Here is a 22073-nt window from a genome sequence, read left to right on the forward strand (position 1 = left end):
AAAATGAAAGAAAAAACTCTTTTTACATCCTATCCTGGAACAAAGATATACCAAGGAGGCTAAAAAACAAATATAGAGTTATCAAATTGTGATACTCTGCTACAAGACTCATATTTCCTCTTCTTCATTTTATTTTTGCCTTTTCCTCTCACTTTGGCATTTGATTAATGATAATAACTCTCCTAATATCTTGTCCTTTATCTCCTAGAAGGCCTATGCATGGATGTACACTTTTAACTAGAGCCCCTAAATGTCCATGAGGTCTACTCAAGTGCTTTAAAGTTAAACACATGTAAAATGTGCAGATCAGGGCATATATTGATAGATTTGGCCTGAATCTGAAATTGTTTTTCCAAAAATACCTTGCTGCCACTTTTATAGGTAGAGGTGTTCTACCTTGTCAGCAATGAAGCCCTAGTAGAAACTAGGGCTGATTCTGCCCACCAGCAGTGGTTTAAGACTGTTTTTGGATGGAGTTAGGCAACAGATGAAGACTGATAGATTCACATCACCTTATCAATACAAATGCTCCAGCCACTGGTGGAGCTCTGCCAGTGGGAAAATATTGCCCCAGAATCTTATAGCAGAAAAGGTCTTTGTGTAGATCAAAGAAGCTATTTCCCCCACCCCCTCCCTTGTCCTGCTACAGCTGGATAAACAAAGTTAATTTTAATGTCTCTTGTTAATCAGATCCCATTCCATATGTCCGAATTAACCCTGTCATATTCTGGATAAAGGTTTCCATTAACACCTTCTTTTCAGTATTTCTTGAATGCTGAATAAACAATCCCATGCACAAAGCTCCATTAACACACAAATGACTAAGTTACACTTTCTGTTGAATTTTATTAGTATGGAAAGATGCTTTTCCCGATGGGAGGTCACTTTGACAAGACTTAGTACAGTTGTACAATTTTGGTGACAGCTTAATATCAGGTGGGAGAATATTGCAACATTTTCTTTAGCATGTTTGCTTTAGTGGAAAATGAGTTTTCTTTGAGCGTATATTGCACCCATTTGCACAACTTTTCTACTGAATAAATACATTGGCATGTAATCTTGCCAAAACAATGAATTTGAAATCAGTTTATGAGAGGATCCATGTAAGAATGTATAAATAACAGTACTGTAGAGCCAAATTTCTGGGATATACTTTTTACATAATTTTTCACTAGTAAACACACATAATATAATGTGATATGCAAGTCCAGTAAAGTGAATGTGGCTTAGATTTTTGTATTTATTTCCTCAGAGTTAAAAAATTTTTAACTTGCAAAAAATTTGCAAAAAAAATTCAGTTCAATATGAAAAATTATTTTTTAATTATAATTCATATAATACATATATATAATTATATATAATTGTAGACATTAAAAACTGGACAGTTTCTAATTCATAAACACAAAATGAGGATAAATTGATTAATGTAACAATTTTATTACTCAAATTCCTTTCCACATATAACACTTACTATAAATTATTCACTTGGCTATGGTGAATATAGAACATCAATATGTCTTATCTTTAATTCTAATCCAGAAGATAGATGTTTACATTACAACATTAATTTTAATGGGCAATAAATATTTAATATTTTGCTGGAAAATTATAATGAAACAGACCTTGGTTCAGCTGTGTTCTTAACCATCCATCTAACCTTAAGTATCTATATTGTTCATGTAAGGACATGCAATTAGTTGTTTTGTAAATTAAGAATGTGGTAAAAGTGGTTCTGATTCAGAGACATAATTTTTAGCTTCATGAGTAAGGATGTAGACAGTGAAAGTACTTAAGTTTTAATTCAAAACACGTAATGCTTATATGAAAGGAAGGGTAGGAACAGCAGTGGTTGTACTGAGCTGTGTTAACAGTGGAAACCAAGTCTCATACATTTCCTGTCCTTGTCTTTATTGTAGTGTGGGCTGAAGTGGGAGTTAATGGCTGCAGTTGGGCAGGGATGAAGAAAGATGCTCCTACAATTATCTGTAAGTAGAAGTTTTCTCTCTCAAATCAGAAGAAATAAAAATAATAGTGAAAAAGATATAACTGTGAGAAAGGATTCTGGAGAAAAACTTTGGTGCCAGCACAGATAGTCACTTGCCTTGAAGCTTTTGTCAGCTGAATGAATTTGAGATGGCAGGCAGGCTGCCAGAGGCCAGAGGCTTAGGCCTGAATGCCCTGGCTGCCCCACCAGCAGCTGGGATAACACGGGGACAGCGTGCTGTGGCTGTCTAGCTGGGGTGTGTCCAATACTGCATGAAAACAGGGTTCCCAGCATCTGAAGGGATGCAAGATTTACTTGCTATCTATATTTTTCTATTTCAATCTTATTATTAAAGCAATTTTACTATGCTATTTGCTGTTGTGCCTTTCTTATTGAGATTCAGAAAGAATCCTGCACCCCCTCCGGTGAAGAACAAGAGTAGGTTACAGGTTATCACTAGGCTCTCTAGCTGATAAAAGACATAAAAGAAGTACTTGAAGATTACACAATCATCTTTTAACTGTGGACAAGCCTTTGCAAAATGGTCTTACACAGTACCAGTTGATAATTTTTATTTTAAAAGTAAGGACACTGGGAATGCTGAAGTCAAGTCAAGTTAGTAGCCTTGTAGGAGTAACATCCTTGATTCATCTGTGTCATCAATAACAATTCAGTGGGGCTGTGGCAGCTTATACATAGCTGGTGGCTGATCTCCTGTCAGTGACAGTGGCCACGGTCAGGTGATTCAAAAGAACGGTGAAAAATTCCAGTAATGGCATTTTTTCTTCAATTAACCCAGGCTGCTAATGACAGTTTCAGACCTCTTGGAAACGGACTTGGAACACAAACTTTTTTTTGCATTGATAGATGTGCTTATATTATTTATAGGAAGTCCTATGCATTTGTGGCCTGCAGTATATTTTGGGATGCAATGATATTTTGTGACAATGAATTTCACAGATTATGACTATTTTGCATAAAAGAATATTTTTCAGCCTTTAATTAGCTGCTATTCAGTCATTGAATAGTCTCTTGGTTTCATATTTATTTTGAGAAAGCAAAAAGCAATTACTTACTTAGTCAGTGTAGTTTTGGAATGTGTCTATCATTTCTTTTCTCCTGAATATCCTCTGTAAGATAAATATGCCAACTATTTAGATTCTTTTTCTTATAGAAGTCTTTTCATGTTGTTATGCCATTCTTTTGAAACCCTTCTATTGTTACTGCATCTCTTTTACAGTAGCCATAATTATAGAAGAGAGTACACCACTGATTTACTGAGGGACTCTCTAATCCTTTTGGTATTATTTTATGCACATATGCTTTATATATCCTTAAAAACCCACACCTGTCCCTGCACATTACAAAGGTTATTTGAACAGACCTCTCCATAGTATCACCAGAATTTTTTATGAATGGTTTGCTTACTGTAGAAGAAATTACTTCTTATGACACATATGGTTTTCCATGTCTTTCATCTGCCAGGTTGGTGTATAACTGTAACTTTTTCAAATCCTCACAAATTTTTCATGCTGTTCTCTCATCTCAACAAATTGAAATCATTTTGCCATTATTTATCATTGTTTTTTCTCTTCTCCTGATCCTTTGCGGAGTTAGTTAGAATAGACTATTTCAGTTGGAAGGGATCTACAAAGATCATCTAGTCCAACTGCCTGACCTCTTCAGGGCTAAACAAAAGTTAAAGCATGTTATTAAGGGCATTGTCCAAATGCCTCTTAAACAGACAGGCATGGGGCATCCACCACCTCTCTAGGAAGCCTGTTCCAGTGTTTGACCACACTCTTGGTAAAGAAATGCTTCCTAATGTCAAGGCTGAACCTCCTCTGAAGCAGCTTTGAACCATTCCCATGAGAGAGATCAGCACCTCCCTCTCCACTTCCCCTCCTCAGGAAGCTGTAGAGAGCAATGAGGTTGCCCCTCAGCCTCCTTTTCTCCAAACTAGACAAACCCAGAGTCCTTAGCCGCTCCTCATAGGACATGCCTTCCAGCCCTTTCACCAGCTTTGTTGCCCTCCTCTGGACGCATTCAAGGACCTTAACATCCTTTTTAAATTGTGGGGCCCAAAACTGCACACAATACTCAAGGTGAGGCCACACCAACGCTAAACACAGCAGGATAATCACCTCTCCTGACGAGCTGGTTATACTGTGTTTAATGCACCCCAGGATGCGTTTGCCCTCTTGGCTGCCAGGACACACTGCTGACTCATATTGAGCCTGCTGTCAACCAGCACCCCCAGATCCCTTTCTGCAGGGCTGCTCTCCAGCCACTCCTCTCCCAATTTTTACTTGTGCCTGGCGTTACTCTGTCACAGGTGCAGAATCCGGCATTTGGACTTGTTAAATTTCATGCCATTGATGATTGCCCAATGCTTCAATCTATCTAGATCCCTCTGGCAAGGCCTCCTGTCCCTCAAGAGAGTCAACAGCACCTCCCAGTTTAGTATCATCAGCAAGCTTACTAATGGTGCATTCAACTCCTGCATCCAGATCACTGATAAAAATATTGAACAGAACTGGCCCTAAAACTGAGTCCTGAGGAACACCACTGGTGACTGGTCGCCAGCCAGATGTAGCACCATTCTCTACAAGCCTTTGACCCCTGCTGTCCAGCCAGTTCTTCGCCCAGCGCACTGTGTACCTGCTCATCTCACAGTTGGACAACTTGTCCGGAAGGGTACTGTGAGGGTGTCCTGGTTTTGGCTGGGATAGAGTTAATTTTCCTCCTAGTAGCTGGTATAGTGCTGTGTTTTGGATTTAGTATGAGAATAATTTTGATAACACACTGATGTTTCAGTTGTTGCTAAGTAATGCTTACACTAGTCAAGGACTTTTCAGCTTCCCATGCTCTGCCAGGTGCACAAGAAGCTGGGAGGGGGCACAGCCAAACTGGCCAAAGGGCTATTCCATACCATATGATGTCATACTCAGTATATAAACTGGGGGGGAGTTGGCCGGGGGTAGCAATCGCTGCTCGGGGACTGGCTGGGCGTTAGTCAGTGGGTGGTGAGCAGTTGCATCACTTGTTTTTTTTTTCTTGGGTTTGGTTCCTCTCTCTCTCTTTCTCTCATTGTTTTCCTTTTCATTACAATTTATTATTTTTATTTTATTTTATTTTGTTTCAATTATTACACTATTCTTATCTCAACCCATGAGTTTTCTTACTTTTGCTCTTCAGATTCTCTCCCCCATCTGTCCTGGTTTCAGCTGGGATAGAGTTGATTTCCTTCCTAGTGGCTGGTGTAGTGCTGTGTTTTGGGTTTTAGTATGAGAATAATATTGATAACACACTGATGTTTTGGCTGTTGCTAAGCGGTATTTACACTGGTCAAGGACTTTTTTTTTCAGCTCCCCATGCTCTGCCAGGTGCCCAAGAAGCTGGGAGGGGACACAGCCAGGATTGTTGATCCAAACTGACCAAAGAGCTATTCCATACCACATGACGTCATGCTCAGTATATAAAGCTGGGGAAGCAGAAGGAAGGGGGGGACATTCGGAGTGATGGTGTTTGTCTTCCCAAGTAACCATTACGCGTGACGGAGCCCTGCTTTCCTGGAGATGGCTGAACACCTGCCTGCCCATGGGAAGGAGTGAATGAATTCCTTGCTTCGCTTTGCTCGCACGCACGGCTTTTGCTTTCCCTATTAAACTGTCCTTATCTCAACCCACGAGTGTTCTCACTTTTACTCTTCTGATTCTCTTCCCCATCCCACTGCGGGGGGGGGAGGGGGAGTGAGCGAGTGGCTGCGTGGTGCTTAGTTGCTGTCTGGGGCTAAACCACGACACCATCCCACTGGGGAGGAGAGTGAGTGAGCAGCTGTGTGGTGCTTAGTTGCCGACTGAGGCTAAACCATGACAGAGGGGCAGTATCAAAAGCCTTACTAAGATCCTGAGAAACTACATGCACCACCTTCCCTTCATCCACTAGGCGGACAACCTTATCATAGAAGGATATTAAATTAGTTAGACAGGACTTTCTCTTTGTGAACCCACGTTGACTGTGCCTGAGGATTGCATTATTCTTTAAATGCCTTTCAGTAGCACCCAGTATGATCTTCTCCATAATTTTTCCAAGTACTGCAGTTAGACTAACAGGCCTGTAGTTCCCTGGGTCTTCCCTCACGCCCTTCTTGTAAATTGGAATAACATTGGCTAGCTTCCAGTCAGCAGGGACCTCCCCAGACTCCCAAGACCTTTGGCAGATGATCGAGACGGGTCCCACCATAACATCTGCTAGCTTCTTCAGTACTCTGGGATGAATCCCATCAGGCCCCATGGACTTGTGAACATTCAGCTGATACAGCTGGTCCCTTACAATTTCAGTGTCCACAAATGGAAAGTCACTGTTCCCACACTCGTGGTCCTCCGACTCAGGGGACCGGGCAGCCCAAGGTCTATCAGTATTATTAAAGACTGAGGCAAAAAAAGCATTGAATGCCTCTGCTTTTTCTTCATCCCTATTAGTCAGGTGACACTGGTATTAGTGAGACTTGGTGGAATGAGTCCCACGACTGGAGTGCTGGGATGGAGGGCTACAGGCTGTTCAGGAGGGATAGGCAGGGCAGGCGAGGTGGAGGTGTTGCACTATATGTAAGGGAGAGGCTTGACTGTACAGCCCTTACAGTTAGCGATAATGTGGTTGAGAACCTCTGGGTGAGGATTAGGAAAGTGGAAAACAAAGGAGATGTAGTGGGTGTCTACTACCAATCGCCCAGCCAGGATGATAGCACTTATGAGTTATTCTATAAGCAATTAGGAGAAATCTCTGGATCTGTAGCCCTTGTCCTTATGGGAGATTCCAACTTCCCAGACATCAACTGGGAATACCATACTGTTGTGACGAGCAAGTCTGGGAAATTCCTGAAGTATGTTGAAGATAACTTCTTGTCACAAGTACTCTGTGAGCCAACTAGGAAAGATGCCCTCCTAGGCTTGTTGTTTGTGAATAGAGAAGGACTCGTGGGAGATGTGATGGTAGGTGGCTGTCTTGGCCACAGTGATCACAAAATAGTTGAGTTTAAAATTTTTGATGAGAAAAATGAGAAAAAAGGTCAGCAGAGTTGCTACCCTGGATTTCAAGAGAGCAAACTTTTAAGTTACTCGGGGAGCTAGTTAGCAGTGTCCCCTGGGAATCTGCCTTTGAGGGCTTAGGAGTCCACGAGTGCTGGTCAGTTTTTAAGAACCATGTTTTCGAAGCACAGGAGCAGGCAATCCCCTTGTGTCCTAAGTCAAGCAAGCAGGGCAGAAGACCAGCTTGGCTGAACAGGGAACTCCTCTTGGAAGTCAGGTGGATAAAGAAATTGCATGATCTCTGGAAGCAAGGTCAGGCTTTGCAGGAAGATTACAGAGCTGTGGTTTGAATTTGTATGTTCAGGCATTGTAATGCATCATGGAGTTTTATCATAAGAATGTGCCTTAAAAGGTTGAGTTTGATAAGCTGGAGGGTTGTAAAGTGAGTTTGCCAATTTAGATTGGTACCGAGGTGTTTCAGGAACAGGTTCAGCTATCCACCCAGAATTAGTATCTGAAGATTAAGGGTGGTGTAAACAATACCAGCAGTTTGATTCATTTGCAAGATGATGATCATGAACTGAATGAGACAATTATTTTTCCAGTCGTGAAATAAGGAAAAACAGGGTACAAATAAGGATAAGTACAATACAATGGGTGCTATGATCATCATTTTCCTGCAGTTGGAATTTCCACAAAGGTAAAGTGATGATCCCTCAGGTGCATTCCAGGTTTATTCAGGCTGAAGAATTCGTCCAGGTATGGTTCTTTACCTGAAAGAATAAGAAAATTATCCAGTCTTGGAAACTATCCAAGCCTCAGTGATAGAGGGAGTCCCCATTTAGAAACAGTTTTCCATATGCCCTTTTCTTGGGGAGTTAGTAAAGTGACAGATATTTTACCCATCGAAGGGTGGTCAATAAGAACAGTGTCACCCTGAGAAAAATCACAGGTTGACAAAGGGGGTTTCAAAGGTTTTGTGGGTTGGAGAGCAGGAAAATGAGCTCGTTCCATCAGGCATCCAGTGAGAGTCTGCCATGTCAAACAGCTTCAGGTAGGGCTTTACCCCATTTTCCTGTATATAAACTTTTCCCTAGAGCTCGTTTTAGTAAACCGTTCCATCTCTCGACCATGTCATTGCTTTGAGGTCTGTAGGGCAGATGGAACACCCACGCGACTCCATTACATTCACACCATTCTTGTACGATTTCATTTTTGAAATGAGAGCTGTCGTCAGACTGCACAGCAGAAGGCATGGGAGTATTAGCAAACGATCAATTAAGTCCTGCCACAGTGGAAAGACCATCAGCTTTCCTGCAAGGAAAAACTTTCCCTAAGCCTGATATTATTTCAACTTCACTAAGGTTATAAAGCTACCCTTCAGGTGTTTGAGGGAGAGGTCCAATGTAATCAATTTGCCAGGGGACTTTGCCGTCTCTGAGATTAGCAAAGGTCTGTCCTTCCTTGCAGTGTTTTCGGATTTCTGCACACATCTCACAGCTGGAAATCAAATCACGTGCTTGTCGAGTTGTTAGGGGTCACCCCCTCGTGTGTGCTTGTTTAAGTAAATCATCTTTGCCAGTATGCCCTAACGAAGTATGCAGCCAGCGGGCTAATCGGTTCCATTTAGTAGAATCAGGATCTACAGCAATATAGAGATTCCTTATGAATCCTAGAGATTCCGGATACATGCCCTATTTGAAGGGGATGGAACAGAGCTAATTGGTATAATTTTTCCCAATACGTGTGCCCCCAAACTTCTCTTTTCCCTACTTGCCAGTTGTGTCGTTGCCAATTTCCAAGCCATTGGGTAGCTCCAGGCCATACAGCATAGGAATCAGTATAGACTGTGTTAGCTCTGGCTTCAAAAGCTCATGTAACACATAGTAACTCAGCTAATTGGGTGGAACCTTTTATTTCCTCAGTTAACTCTGCTTTCCCATCTGCTGAAATGGCTGCAGCTTTACCAAACAAAATACCATTTTTCAAATGGGCACTTCCATCTGTAAACTATACTCTTAAAGTATTACTGGGATCAAAAGGGAGAGCATCTTGTATCGGAGTGGATGGTGCATCCCTCTCATATTCCTGAGGCAGTCCTGTTCGAGTTACGGTTTCAGTGAGGGCCCTTCCTGAACGATCACTTCCTGGGAGGATGGCGTGATGATGGATATAAAGTGCCCACTGTTGAATGGTAGACTTCTGGGCCACGCCCAAGGGTAATTCTTGTCCTTCAATAATAACTTCAAGAATAGGAAGAGGGGCATGTAAAGTCACTGTATGATTTATAGTCAGGTTTTCTGTTTCCTTAAGAGCAGTATAAAGCAGCCATAAGCACCTTTTCATATGAGGTATAATTATGTTGGGAACCTTGCCAACTATGTGACCCAAATTTAATAGGGTAGGGCACTGAGCACCACCTTCTTGCCATAGGTCGTGTCCATGACCATGTTCTCCCACTGTGAGATGTAAATGAAATCGAGCGGTAGGATGAACAGGACCTAATGATTGGTATATCTGAACTTACTCCACTAGAGTGCACAGTGCGGCTTCGTTACTGGGAGTTAATTCCCAGATTTGATTTTTCTTAAGTAAATTATACAGCGATAGAAAGTGCTGGTTTTGGCTGGGATAGAGTTAATTTTCTTCATAGTAGCTAGTATGGGGCTATGTTTTGGATTTGTGCTTGAAACAATGTTGATAATACAGAATCACAGAATTGTATAGGTTGCAAAAGACCTTTAAGATCATCGAGTCCAACCGTAAACCTAACACTACCAAGACCACCACTATCCCATGTCCCTAAGCAATTCATCCAAACGTCCTTTAAATACCTCCAGGGATGGCGACTCAACCACTTCCCTGGGCAGCCTGTTCCAATGCTTGATAACCCTTTCAGTGAAGAAAAATTTCCTAATATCCAGTCTAAACCTCCCCTGGCACAACTTGAGGGCATTTCCTCTCGTCCTATCACTTGTTACCTGACAGAAGAGACCGACACCCACCTCTCTACAACCTCTTTTCAGGTAGTTGTAGACAGCAATAAGGTCTCCCCTCAGCCTCCTTTTCTCCAGGCTAAACAGTCCCAGTTCCCTCAGCCACTCCTCATAAGACTTGTTCTCCAGACCCTTCACCAGCTTCATTGGCCTTCTCTGGACACGCTCCAGCACCTCAATGTCCTTCTTGTAGTGAGGCGCCCAAAACTGAACACAGTATTAGAGGTGCGGCCTCACTAGTGCTGAGTACAGGGGCACAATCACTTCCCTAGTCCTGCTGGACACACTATTTCTGATACAAGCCAGGATGCTATTGGCCTTCTTGGCCACCTGGGCACACTGCAGGTGCATATTCAGCCAGCCAACACCCCCAGGTCCTTTTCCTCTGGGCAGCTTTCCAGCCACTCTTCCCCAAGCCTATCACATTGCATGGGGTTGTTGTGACCCAAGTGCAGGACCTTGCACTTAGCCTTGTTAAACCTCATACAATTGGCCTCGGCCCATCGATGCAGCCTGTCCAGGTCCCTCTGTACAGCCTTCCTACCCTCAAGCAGATCAACACTCCCACACAACTTGGTGTCGTCTGCAAACTTACTGAGGGTGCACTCGATCCCTTCGTCCAGATCATTGATAAAGATATTAAACAGAACTGGCCCCAACACAGGGCCCTGGGGAACACTGCTTGTGACTGGCCGCCAACTGGAGTAAACTCCATTCACCACCACTCTTTGGGCCCGGCCATCCAGCCAGTTCTTTACCCAGCGAAGAGTACACCCGTCCAAGCCATGAGCAGCCAGTTTCTCCAGGAGAATGCTGTGGGAAACCGTGTCAAAGGCTTTACTGAAGTCTAGGTAGACAACATCCACAGCCTTTCCCTCATCCACTAGGCGGGTCACCTTGTCGTAGAAGGAGATCAGGTTGGTCAAGCAGGACCTGCCTTTCCTGAACCCATGCTGGCTGGGCTTGATCCCTTGGTTATCCTCTACATGCTGTGTGATAGCACTCAGGATGATCTGCTCCATCAGCTTTCCCAGTACCGAGGTCAGGCTGACAGGCCTGTAGTTCCCCAGGTCCTCCTTCCGGCCCTTCTTGTCGATGTGTGTCACATTTGCTAATCTCCAATCAGCTGGGACCTCCCCAGTTAGCCAGGACTGCTGGTAAATGATGGAAAGGGGCTTGGTGAGCACTTCTGCCAGTTCCGTCAGTACTCTCGGGTGGATCTCATCAGGCCCCATAGACTTGTGAGTGTCTAAGTGGTGTAGCAGGTCACTAACCATTTCCCCCTGTATTATGGGGGCTCCATTCTGGTCCCCGTCCCTATCTTCCGACTCAGAGGGCTGGGTACCCAGAAAACAATTGGCCCTCCTATTAAAGACTGAGGCGAAGAAGGTGTTAAGTACCTCAGCCTTTTCCTCATCCTTTGACACTGTGTTCCCTCCCCCGTCTACTAGGGGCTGGAGATTCTCCTTAGCTCTCCTTTTGCTGCTAATGTATTTGAAGAAGTGGTTTTTGTTGTCTTTTACGGCAGTAGCTAGATTGAGCTCCAGCTCGCCTTTGGCCCTTCTAATTTTCTCCCTGAAATACAGGGATGTTTTAGTTATTGCTAAGCAGTGCTTACACAGAGTCAAGGCCTTTTCTGCTTCTCTCACCACCCCACCAGCAAGTAGGCTGGAGGTACACAAGAAGTTGGGAGGGGACACAGCTGGGACAGCTGACCCCAACTGACCAAAGGGATATTCCATACCATATGACGTCACGCTCAGCATATAAAGCTGGGGGAAGAAGAAGGAAGGGGGGGATGTTCGGAGTTATGGAGTTTGTCTTCCCAAGTAACCATTACGCGTGACGGAGCCCTGCTTTCCTGGAGATGGCTGAACACCTGCCTGCTGATGGGAAGTAGTGAATGAATTCCTTATTTTGCTTCGCTTGCATGTGCGGCTTTTGCTTTACCTATTAAACTGTCTTTATCTCAACCCATGAGTTTTCTCACTTTTACTCTTCTGATTCTCTCCCCCATCCCATTGTGGGAGGAGTGAGCAAGTGGCTGTGTGGTGCTTAGTTGCCAGCTGGGGTTAAACCACAACACGGAGCTATTTGTGCAAACGATGGAATCTGATCTCTCCAAAACCCTAGTGAGCCTAAACACTCTCGCATAGATTTCTTGTTTTCGGGGGAAGACACATTTAGTAAGGTATCAAGTGTTGAGGTTGGAACTGACTTCCTACCCCCTATCCATCTGGTCCCCAAAAAGGTGATCTCCTGACTGGGGCCCTGGCATTTTTTGGATGGTATTTCCAGTCATAATCGAGTTAGGTTTTCCCAAACTTTTGTAGCAGCTTCATGGACTGTTTCTTCCGTAGGGTGTTCTATTATAATATCATCAATATACTGCAATAAAGTTATATCGGGGGTAGTGGGCAGTTGCGTAATTCTTTATCTAGGGTGGAATGAGCTATAGTGGGGCAGTGTTTAAATCACTGAGGGAGCTGAGTAAAAGTATATTGCAAATCCTTCCAAGTAAAGGCAAAACGTTCCTTATCCTCAGGTTGGATGGGTACCATAAAAAACGTCTTAAACCTCTAAAGTAGCCATCCAGGGAAAAGCATTGTTTTCTAATTCTTGAACTGTATCCAGGATTGAAGGTACTGCATAGTCTATTGTGAGTTGCCACTTCCCGTTAGGTTTCTTAACAGGCCATACTGGAGAATTAAAAGGTGAGTGTGTTTCTTCTGTGATACCACGTTTGAGAAGATCTTGAATTAAATCAGTTAGAGGTTTGTGTGCCTCAGAGGGTATGGAATACTGTTTAGTGTGAGTAATGGTAGAGGATGGTAAAGCTGAAGCAGTTTGTAAAAGATTTATTGCTGTGGGCTTTGACAATGTTTCTTCATTGATTGTTCCGATAGCCCATTTAGTGTTACCCTGTACCCAGTATTTGCCTTAGAGAATATCTATGCCTAGTAGCATAGATATTCTCCTAATAGCATCTGATATTTTCCGGGAGGAACAAAAGGAAGTTCCAATTTTACTTTAACAATTGGATAAGGAACCACTACTCCACTCACCGCAGTTACTAATATTTTCTGATGTTTCAGAGGAATGGCTCCAGGACATGATTCTGCTTTAATCGTGGATAGTTGTGTTCCAATATCTATGAGCAAATCAGTTTTTAATTTATCATTTACTATGGCCCACAGTCCTCAGGTAGCGGAAGGTAGAGCCACTTGTACCTCTGCCAGTCCAAGCCCCTTGTCTAGTTTCCCTGATACTGTTTTCTGATAGAAGTCAGGATATTTTTGTGGTTGGAAGGGATTTCCCTGTATAGGAGGAGCACTAGGCAAAAACGTAGATGACTTTTCCTCCTTTCCTCTTTCTTTCACTAGCCATTTTAGTTTTTTGGTAGGCAAACAGTGGAGCAATTAGCAGCTGCACCCTAAATTTATGCAAGCATGCCACCACTTGTTTCACTCAGATCGCTCGCTTTCAGTTTGTTTAGAAAGTCTCCTAATGGCATTAGAATGTTTATTTAAATTGGTCGTGTGAAGTACTGGTTTGACCTTCAGGTGGGACTGAGGCAGTTAGGACCCTGTGTCGCTCCCTTCGCATGGGGGGCTCAGGGCTTAGTTCCTGCATTTGCGTAGCAGTTTGTCAGAGCACTTGTGAAAAAGGAGTTTCTGCAGGCAAACCCTGGCGTATCTGCATAAAGACTAATTTCCCTGATCCTTTAGCTCTTTTCCCAACAGGTCGTAAATCAGAGGATGTAGCAGGAATGTCCCAAGGACTAGGGTCATTACCTGGGGCTTTGGCTCGATGTAATAAGGTTACAGTAGCTGCTTGTAATAATGCTTCCTGCAATTCATCTAAACCCTGCCAAGGATTTATAGGTTCCTTGCCCCGACCTTGATAATGGACCCCTCATGCCCACTTAACAGCTAAGGTCCATAAAGTTGGGGTAACATTGCCTCTGATGGTGAGAAAAATTCCAGGACCTAAATCTAAGTCTGCTTCTCTGGCAAACAGAGGTATTCCTGCTGCTTTATTATGCCAGAGGCGGTACAACCATATAACTATTGATTCTCCAGGTCGCTTTTGGAATGTTATCTGCAGTTTTCGCAAATCATCTGCACTAAAGTCTCAAACTTTAGTATTATCCTTTCTCTGAGGATTATCCCCTTGTGGGTCATCAGTAAGAATTTCTTGTTTAATCAAGGGTTGTATGGGTATGGAATCGATTACTTCCCCATTGGATTCATCTGGGCTGTCCCAGATGTCTCCATCCCAATCACTATCATACATAGCTACACGGACCTTTACAGGGTCTATATTGCTACCTTGTGTCAATTTTTCCTGATGTTTCTTGCTTTTTCTATAACTCGTGGCATTAATTGTTTTTCAAGATGTGCTCTTTTCCCAGACTCACTATCAGCCTTCAATTTAGTTACATTCACCCAGGCTGGCAACCAGTCACCAGTGGGTTTCCCCAGGGCTCAGTTTTAGGGCCAGTTCTCTTCAATGTTTTTATAAATGATCTGGACGCAGGAGTCGAATGTACATTAAGCAAGTTTGCTGATGATACTAAACTAGGAGGAGCTGTGGACTCCCTCGAGGGTAGAGAGGCCTTACAGAGAGATCTGGATAGACTAGAGAGCTGGGCAATCACCAACCGTATGACATTTAACAAGAGCAAGTGCTAGATTCTCTACCTGGGGCGGGATAATCCTGGTTATACATACAAATTGGGGGACGAGAGGCTGGAGAGCAGCCCCACAGAAAGAGATCTGGGGGTTTGGGGTGATGGCAAGTTGAATATGAGTCAACAGTGTGCCCTGGCAGCCAAAAGGGCCAACTGTGTCCTGGGGTGCATCAAGCACAGCATAGCTAGCCGGTCGAGGGAGGTGATTGTCCCACTCTACACTGCACTGGTGTGGCCCCACCTTGAGTACTGTGTGCAGTTTTGGGTGCCTCAGTATAAGATGGACATCAAACTATTAGTGTCCAGAGGAGGGTGACCAAGATGGTGAAAGGTCTCAAGGGCAAGACTTATGAGGAACAGCTGAGGTCACTTGGCTTGTTCGGCTTGGAGAAGAGAAGGCTGAGGGGTGACCTCATTGCAGTCTACAACTTCCTCAAGGGGGGCGGTGGAGGGGGAGGTGCTGATCTCCTCTCTCTGGTGACCAGCGATAGGACATGAGGAAATGGAATGAAGCTGCATCAGGGGAAGTTTAGATTGGACATTAGGAAAAGGTTCTTCACTGAGAGGGTGGTCAGTCACTGGAACAGGCTCCCCAGGGAAGTGGTCACGGCACCAAGCCTGTCAGAGTTCAAGGAGCATCTGGATGATGCTCTTAGTCATATGGTTTAGTTTTAGGTAGTCCTGCAAGGAGCAGGTAGTTGGACTCGATGATCCTTATGGGTCCCTTCCAACGTGAGATATTCTGATTCTATGATTCTACTCAGCACTGATGAGGCCACACCTGGAGTACAGCGTCCTGTTCTGGGGTCCCCAGTATGAGAGAGATATAGAGGTACTGGAGAGAGTCCAGCAAAGGGCCACAAAGATGATCAAGGGACTGGAGCATCTCTCCTATGAGGAAAGGCTGAGGGAGCTGGGACTGTTTAGCCTGGAGAAGAGAAGGCCCATGGGGGTATCATCTCATCAATGTATATAAATACCTGAAGGGAGGGTGTAAAGAGGACTGAGCCAGGCTCTTTTCAGTGGTGCCCAGTGCCAGGACCAGAGGCAACGGGCACAAACCGAAACACGGGAGCTTCCCCCTGAACATAAAGGAACACTTTTTCACTATGAGGGTGACTGAGCACTGGAACAGGTTGCCCAGGGAGGTTGTGGAGTCTCCCTCCTTGGAGATATTCAAAAGCTGTCTGGACATGGTCCTGGGCAACGTGCTCTAGGTGGCCCTGCTTGAGCAGAGGTTTTGGACCAGATGACCTCCAGAGGTCCCTTCCAACCTCAGCCATTTTATGATTCTATGATTCTAAAAATAGGAAATTTATTGAATTTTAAGCTTTGTTCAATTTTAAGCTAGAATAAGCAAGTCTATGGGGCTGGATGGGATCCACCCGAGAGTACTGAGGGAGCTGGTAGAGGAGCTTGCCAAGCCACTCTCCATCATTCATCAGCAGTCCTGGTTAACAGGGGAGGTCCCAGACGACTGGAGGCTAGCCAATGTGACGCCCATCTACAAGAAGGGCCAGAAGGAGGATCCGGGGAACTACAGGCCTGTCAGCCTGACCTCGGTACAGGGGAAAATTATGGAGCGGTTCATCTTGAGTGCATTCAACAGGCATGTGCAGGCCAACCAGGGGATCAGGCCCAGTCAGCATGGGTTTATGAAAGGCAGGTCCTGCTTGACCAACCTGATCTCCTTCTATGACAAGGTGACCCGCCTAGTGGATGAGGGAAAGGCTGTAGATGTTATCTACCTGAACTTTAGCAAAGCCTTTGACACTGTCTCCCACAGCACTCTCCTAGAGAAGCTGGCTGCTCATGGCTTAGGCGGGTGTACTCTTTGCTGGGTAAAACACTGTCTGGATGGCCGAGCCCAGAGAGCTGTGGTGAACAGAGTTAAATCCAGTTGGCAGCCAGTCACAAGTGGGTTCCCCAGGGCTCAGTTTTGGGGCCACTCCTGTTTAATATCTTTATCAATGATCTGGATGAGGGTATTGACTGCACCCTCAGTAAGTCTGCAGACGACACCAAGTTGTGTGGGAGTGTTGATCTGCTTGAGGGTAAGAAGGCTGTACAGAGGGACCTGGACAGGCTGCATCGATGGGCCGAGGCCAATTGTATGAGGTTCAACAAGGCTAAGTGCAAGGTCCTGCACTTGGGTCACAACAACCCCATGCAATGCTACAGGCTTGGGGCAGAGTGGCTGGAAAGCTGCCCAGAGGAAAAGGACCTGGGGGTGTTGGTAGACAGCCAGCTGAATATGAGCCAGCAGTGTGCCCAGGTGGCCAAGAAAGCCAACAGCATCCTGGCTTGTATCAGAAATAGTGTGTCCAGCAGGACTAGGGAAGTGATCGTGCCCCTGTACTCAGCACTAGTGAGGCCGCACCTCGAATACTGTGTTCAGCTTTGGGCCCCTCACTACAAGAAGGACATTGAGGTGCTGGAGCGTGTCCAGAGAAGGCCAAGGAAGCTGGTGAAGGGTCTGGAGAACAAGTCTTATGAGGAGTGGCTGAGGGAACTGGGATTGTTTAGTCTGGAGAAGCGGAGGCTGAGGGTAGACCTTATCGCTCTCTATAGCTACCTGAAAAGAGGTTGTAGAGAGGTGGGTGTCGGTCTCTTCTCCCAAGTAACAAGCGATAGGACGAGAGGAAACGGCCTCAAGTTGCACCAGGGGAGGTTTAGATTGGATATTAGGAAAAATTTCTTTACTGAAAGGGTTATCAAACATTGGAACAGGCTGCCCAGAGAGGTGGTGGAGTCGCCATCCCTGGAGGAGTTCAAAAAACGCGTAGATGTGGCACTTCAGGACATGGCTTATTAGGCACGGAGGTGTTGGGTTGATGGTTAGACTAGATGTTCTTAGAGGTCTTTTCTAACCTTAATGATTCTATGATTCTATGAATAATGATTACATCAAGACAGATTGCACAGAATAATCTATCCGAGTAGTTCCAAATACAGAGGCTTCTAACTAATGACAGGCAGCTTGGAGAATGGGAACCAGGCGTCCATGACTAATGCACAGAATCATGTGCTGGGCAATATCCTTCTCAGCGTGTGGAAAGATCCATTCTGTGATTCTGTGATCTTACCAAGGAGCCTACCAGAGAAGTAAGAATGAGACATTTCAAATGAACAAAACAAACCAGAAAATTGGGCAGTGAGATGATTACAATCCTCACAAAAGAGAAGTCTAGGGTAAACCCAAATATATTTATGGTTTGGTTGTTTGTGGTTTTTTTCTGTGTGTAAACTGAGAGAGCTAATATCGCCATGTGAACACTGGACATTATCTATAGTCATTAACAGCATGATGTCATGGAATACACACACTGAGCCTGAAATCCTGACCTCACTCCTATTGATGGTCAGTTTCTTTTTTTATTTTAACACAAAGAAGCCTCTGTAACTCAGAGCCTGTGGAAGCTTCTCAGGTGTGTTAGTTAAACAGCTGCTTCTTTTTGTTTTATCAAGGGGTTATTTCTCCGTCTGTGGTGGTTGCATAATGTATTTGTTGTTGTGAAATTGTTAGCTATTAATGTTTCCTTTCCATGGAAGAATTTAGCATTTATTTAGAACAGTTGGTCCAGAGAAGTAATTTCTGGATACAGACTAATTTTACTCAGTAAGTCCTCTGTTAAGAGAAAATATTCTTCCCTGGAAGGCTGACACGTAGGGCCTAATTTTTAAATTTTTCTTTAATTTTTACTCAGGGATGCTGTTACACAAGCAAAATTATCCCAGAGCTGTGTACCTGTTACAGATATAATTGCTGTAATTATACTGAGTTTCCCTAATATTATATGGAATTTACACATTAATTTTCTTCCTAGTAGCTGGTATAGCGCTGTGTTTTGGATTTTAGTATGAGAATAATATTGATAACAGGCTGATGTTTTGGTTGTTGCTAAGTGGTGTTTACACTGGTCAAGGACTTTTCAGCTTCCCCTGCTCTGCCGGGCGCACAAGAAACTGGGAGGGGGCACAGCCAGGATAGCTGATCCAAACTGACCAAAGGAAATTTTCCATACCATATGACATCATGCTCAGTATATAAACTGGGGGGAGTTGGCTGAGGGGTAGCGGTCACTGCTTGGGGACTGGCTGGGCGTCGGTCGGCAGGTGGTGAGCGGTTGCATCACTTTTTTTTCCCCCCTTGGGTTTTGTTCCTCTCTCGCTCTCTTGTTGTTTTCCTTCTCATTACAATTTATTATTATTATTATTATTATTATTATTATTATTATTATTATTAATTTTTGTTCCAATTATTAAACTGTTTTTATCTTAACCCACGAGTTTTCTTACTTTTGCTCTTCCGATTCTCTCCCCCATCCCACCGGGGGGGGGGGGGGGGGGAGGGTGAGCGAGCGGCTGTGTGGTGCTTAGTTGCTGACTGGGGCTAAACCACAACAGACTCCTACCTTGCATTGTCCATAAGAAGGTATATAGTAGTCCATTTTCTTAAAAGAACAGTATTCTATATCCATATTTATATCCATGTGTCAAATCTCGTTCCCCTTGGAATTTGCGATGGTATTGCCGCTGGCTTCAGTGATGCCGTGATTTGCCTATTTGATGCGTAAACTTGGCTGGTCACCACTATCCCAGGTCAGGAAAGCATTTAAATGGGTTGAACTTACTCCAAGTTTGTATAAAGATGCTTCCATGAATCTGGAGGTAAGGCCTTTCATTTTCCAAACTCATACACATGCACAGGTATGGAGCTTCAGTGGAATAATCATGACCTTCAGATAAACAAGTGTTAAGTGACTGCAGGATCAGGACACAAAGCACTGACCTTTTGATCAGAATGAAAGCACCTTCAGAGTATCTTACAAAAACAGTTTGAATATCTACTCTGTCCTCTGTTATATTTTTAATTATTTTATATAGACATTGTAAGTAAATAAATGTAAGTTTTCCCTGCAAACTACACTATGAACCTAGTGAAATGTGTGTGCTCTCTACTGCAGTAGCGCTATTGCATTCACTTTCAGAGGAAAACATATGATGAACCTTTCTGAATGACAAGGTGGTGTTTGTGCATGATATGACACAGGCACAATGACTGGTGAGAACTTAGCGCAACCTTGTGGGTGGCACATTTCCCCAAAGGTGGGTCAGTTGGTTTCCTGGGAGCAGTGAAGCAGGATTTGTTTGTGTATAAATTGCCTTAGACTAGAACCACTGTACTGTTTACTCTGGTATGAATTCAGCTGAGGCCCTTTTCTTTGCACCCTTCTGCACAAACTGCTGCGTTTGTTGGCTGACTTTGTTAGCTATGCTTTGGTGAGTCTTGAAGGGAGAAGGGAGAAGGGAGACTGGAAGACTTATTACATACTTGCTCCCTCAACCTACTCTATAGAAATCAGAATAGCTAACTTTAATAGTCAAGAGTACTCCTACCAAAACTTAAGATTTTGGGAGGGGGTTTTTATCACAAAGGATTTGGCAGTAGCATTTCTGTACCATTTGGTTCTTGTACAATCTCAGAATTTGTTGTTCTAATGGTATAGCAGTCTTCATTTCTAAAAATGAACTTACATTATGAGAAAACTCAAGCGCTTTTGTTGATTTATCACAAAAACAGAGTATCAAATTCTCTATTTGAAAATATCTACACATGTCACAAAAAGACATTGTACTGGATCTGGCTGGGAACTTTCTTCATAGCAGCCCGTATGGTGCTGTGTTTTAGATCTGTGGCTAAATCAGTGTTGATGACAACACACCAATATTTTGGTTATTTCTGAACAGTGTTTGCACAGTGTGGAGGCTTTCTCTCTTTTTCCCCACTTTGCTCCCCCCCCCCAGGGAATAGGCTAGGCGTGGGTAAGTATTTGGGAGGACACACAACTGGGACAGTTGACCCAAATTGACCAAAGGGATATTCCATGCCATATAAAGTCATGCTCAGCAATAAAAAAATGGGGGTTCGGTCTTTCAAAAGTAGCCATTGCTTGGAGACTTGCCTGGGGGTCAGTCTGCTGGTGGGAGATGGTGAGTGATTGCTTCTGCATCACTTCCAGGTTTTTTTCCTCCTTTTCCTTCACTTAATAAGCTGTCTTTTTCTTAACCCACGTGTTTTTCCTTGCTTTTTCTCTTCTAATTTGTCCCCCATCCTGCTGTGAGGGGAGTGAGCAAGCAGCTGGTGGGTGTTTAGTTGCTGGCCAGGGTCAACCCACCGCAGACATATAGAAAGCTTTAAAGAAATAAATATGAAGTTCAGTGGGACTTTTTCCTCCTAAAAACGCTATTAATTAATTCATTTCGAGATTTTAAGACTCTCAAAAATTACTGCTTGACTTTAACACAAACCCAATACATATTTTCACATGTAGAATTCAAGCAGCCCTTCCACAACTTAAAAAAACTAATGACAGCTAATGACTACTAGACAGTGCTACATGTCAAAAAAGAGAGACTTATAAAGCACCATAAGCCAAGAACAAACCACAGTGTGGGATCTGCAGTGTGATTTAGAAGTCATTTTCAGCAACAGCAGTGCTACCACACACACAGACACACCCCCCCACACACATTGGCAAGATAGAGGCATGACACAATTTATCTGTTTTCTTCTCTATAGGTGTCTGAAAACACTCTTCTCGACACAAAACTGGAAGAGCAGAAAAGGCGATGAGGAGGAAAAAAGGACAGGTAAAGAGGTAGCAGCAGCCTGCACATAGAGGAGGGAGTGTCTTACCCTGGCTGGCCAATGGGGATAACCTTTCATCTTAGCAAAGATCAAGTCTCCGGGTTTGAAATCTCGGCTCATGTTTTCACAGCGATGTGATGCCTGTTGCTACGAGACGAATAAGGTTGGGGGAGGGATCTGCACCTCCTTTTCCCGCCACCGAGGTGCTTCCAGCCGCTCAAGATCACACTGCCAGAGATAAAAACACCAGGGGATAGGAAGAGGATGCCAACAGAGCGCTCCACCAAGGGTAGCCCCCACCCCATGTCATTGCCCTCCCCGCTCACCTTCTGGCTAGAGGAGAGATACTGAAACCAAGCTGCCAAATACATCTAAATCTACACACACGCGCACACACCCCCTCCTAGCGCAGACACCACCCAACCTCATCTCTGACCCCCAGAGACCCCTCTCCGCCCATGCGCAGCACCCCCCAACCTCGTCCCAACCCGCTTACATTCGCACATGTGACTTCCCCCCTCTGCTCGTGCTCTCTCACTCCCCTTCCCCACGCTATCAACACCACACGCATGCATATGATACGTGCTTTGTATAATATACATACATAAATACGAGAGAGAGAGAGATACGCACCCCTCCACTAAAGCTTCCCCGAGGCCAACAGTGCTCCCGCTGTACCATCTGCCCCCACCCCACACGTATGCGCACGCGCCAGAAG

At 44.2% G+C, this 22073-nt stretch overlaps 1 long non-coding RNA gene across 1 annotated transcript; it reads right to left on the reverse strand.

Annotated features, from left to right (window-relative positions):
* Nucleotides 1-1348: 1348 nt before the first annotated feature.
* LOC142403086 (uncharacterized) lies at nt 1349-22073 on the reverse strand. The gene is made up of 4 exons (XR_012773602.1): nt 21989-22073; nt 21404-21583; nt 5799-7787; nt 1349-5201 (listed from the first exon to the last, which is right to left on the reverse strand). It is a non-coding gene; the product is annotated as an uncharacterized LOC142403086 (long non-coding RNA).

Source organism: Mycteria americana (assembly GCF_035582795.1).
Source record: "Mycteria americana isolate JAX WOST 10 ecotype Jacksonville Zoo and Gardens chromosome W unlocalized genomic scaffold, USCA_MyAme_1.0 Scaffold_33, whole genome shotgun sequence".
In the NCBI taxonomy this organism is placed as follows: domain Eukaryota; kingdom Metazoa; phylum Chordata; class Aves; order Ciconiiformes; family Ciconiidae; genus Mycteria; species Mycteria americana.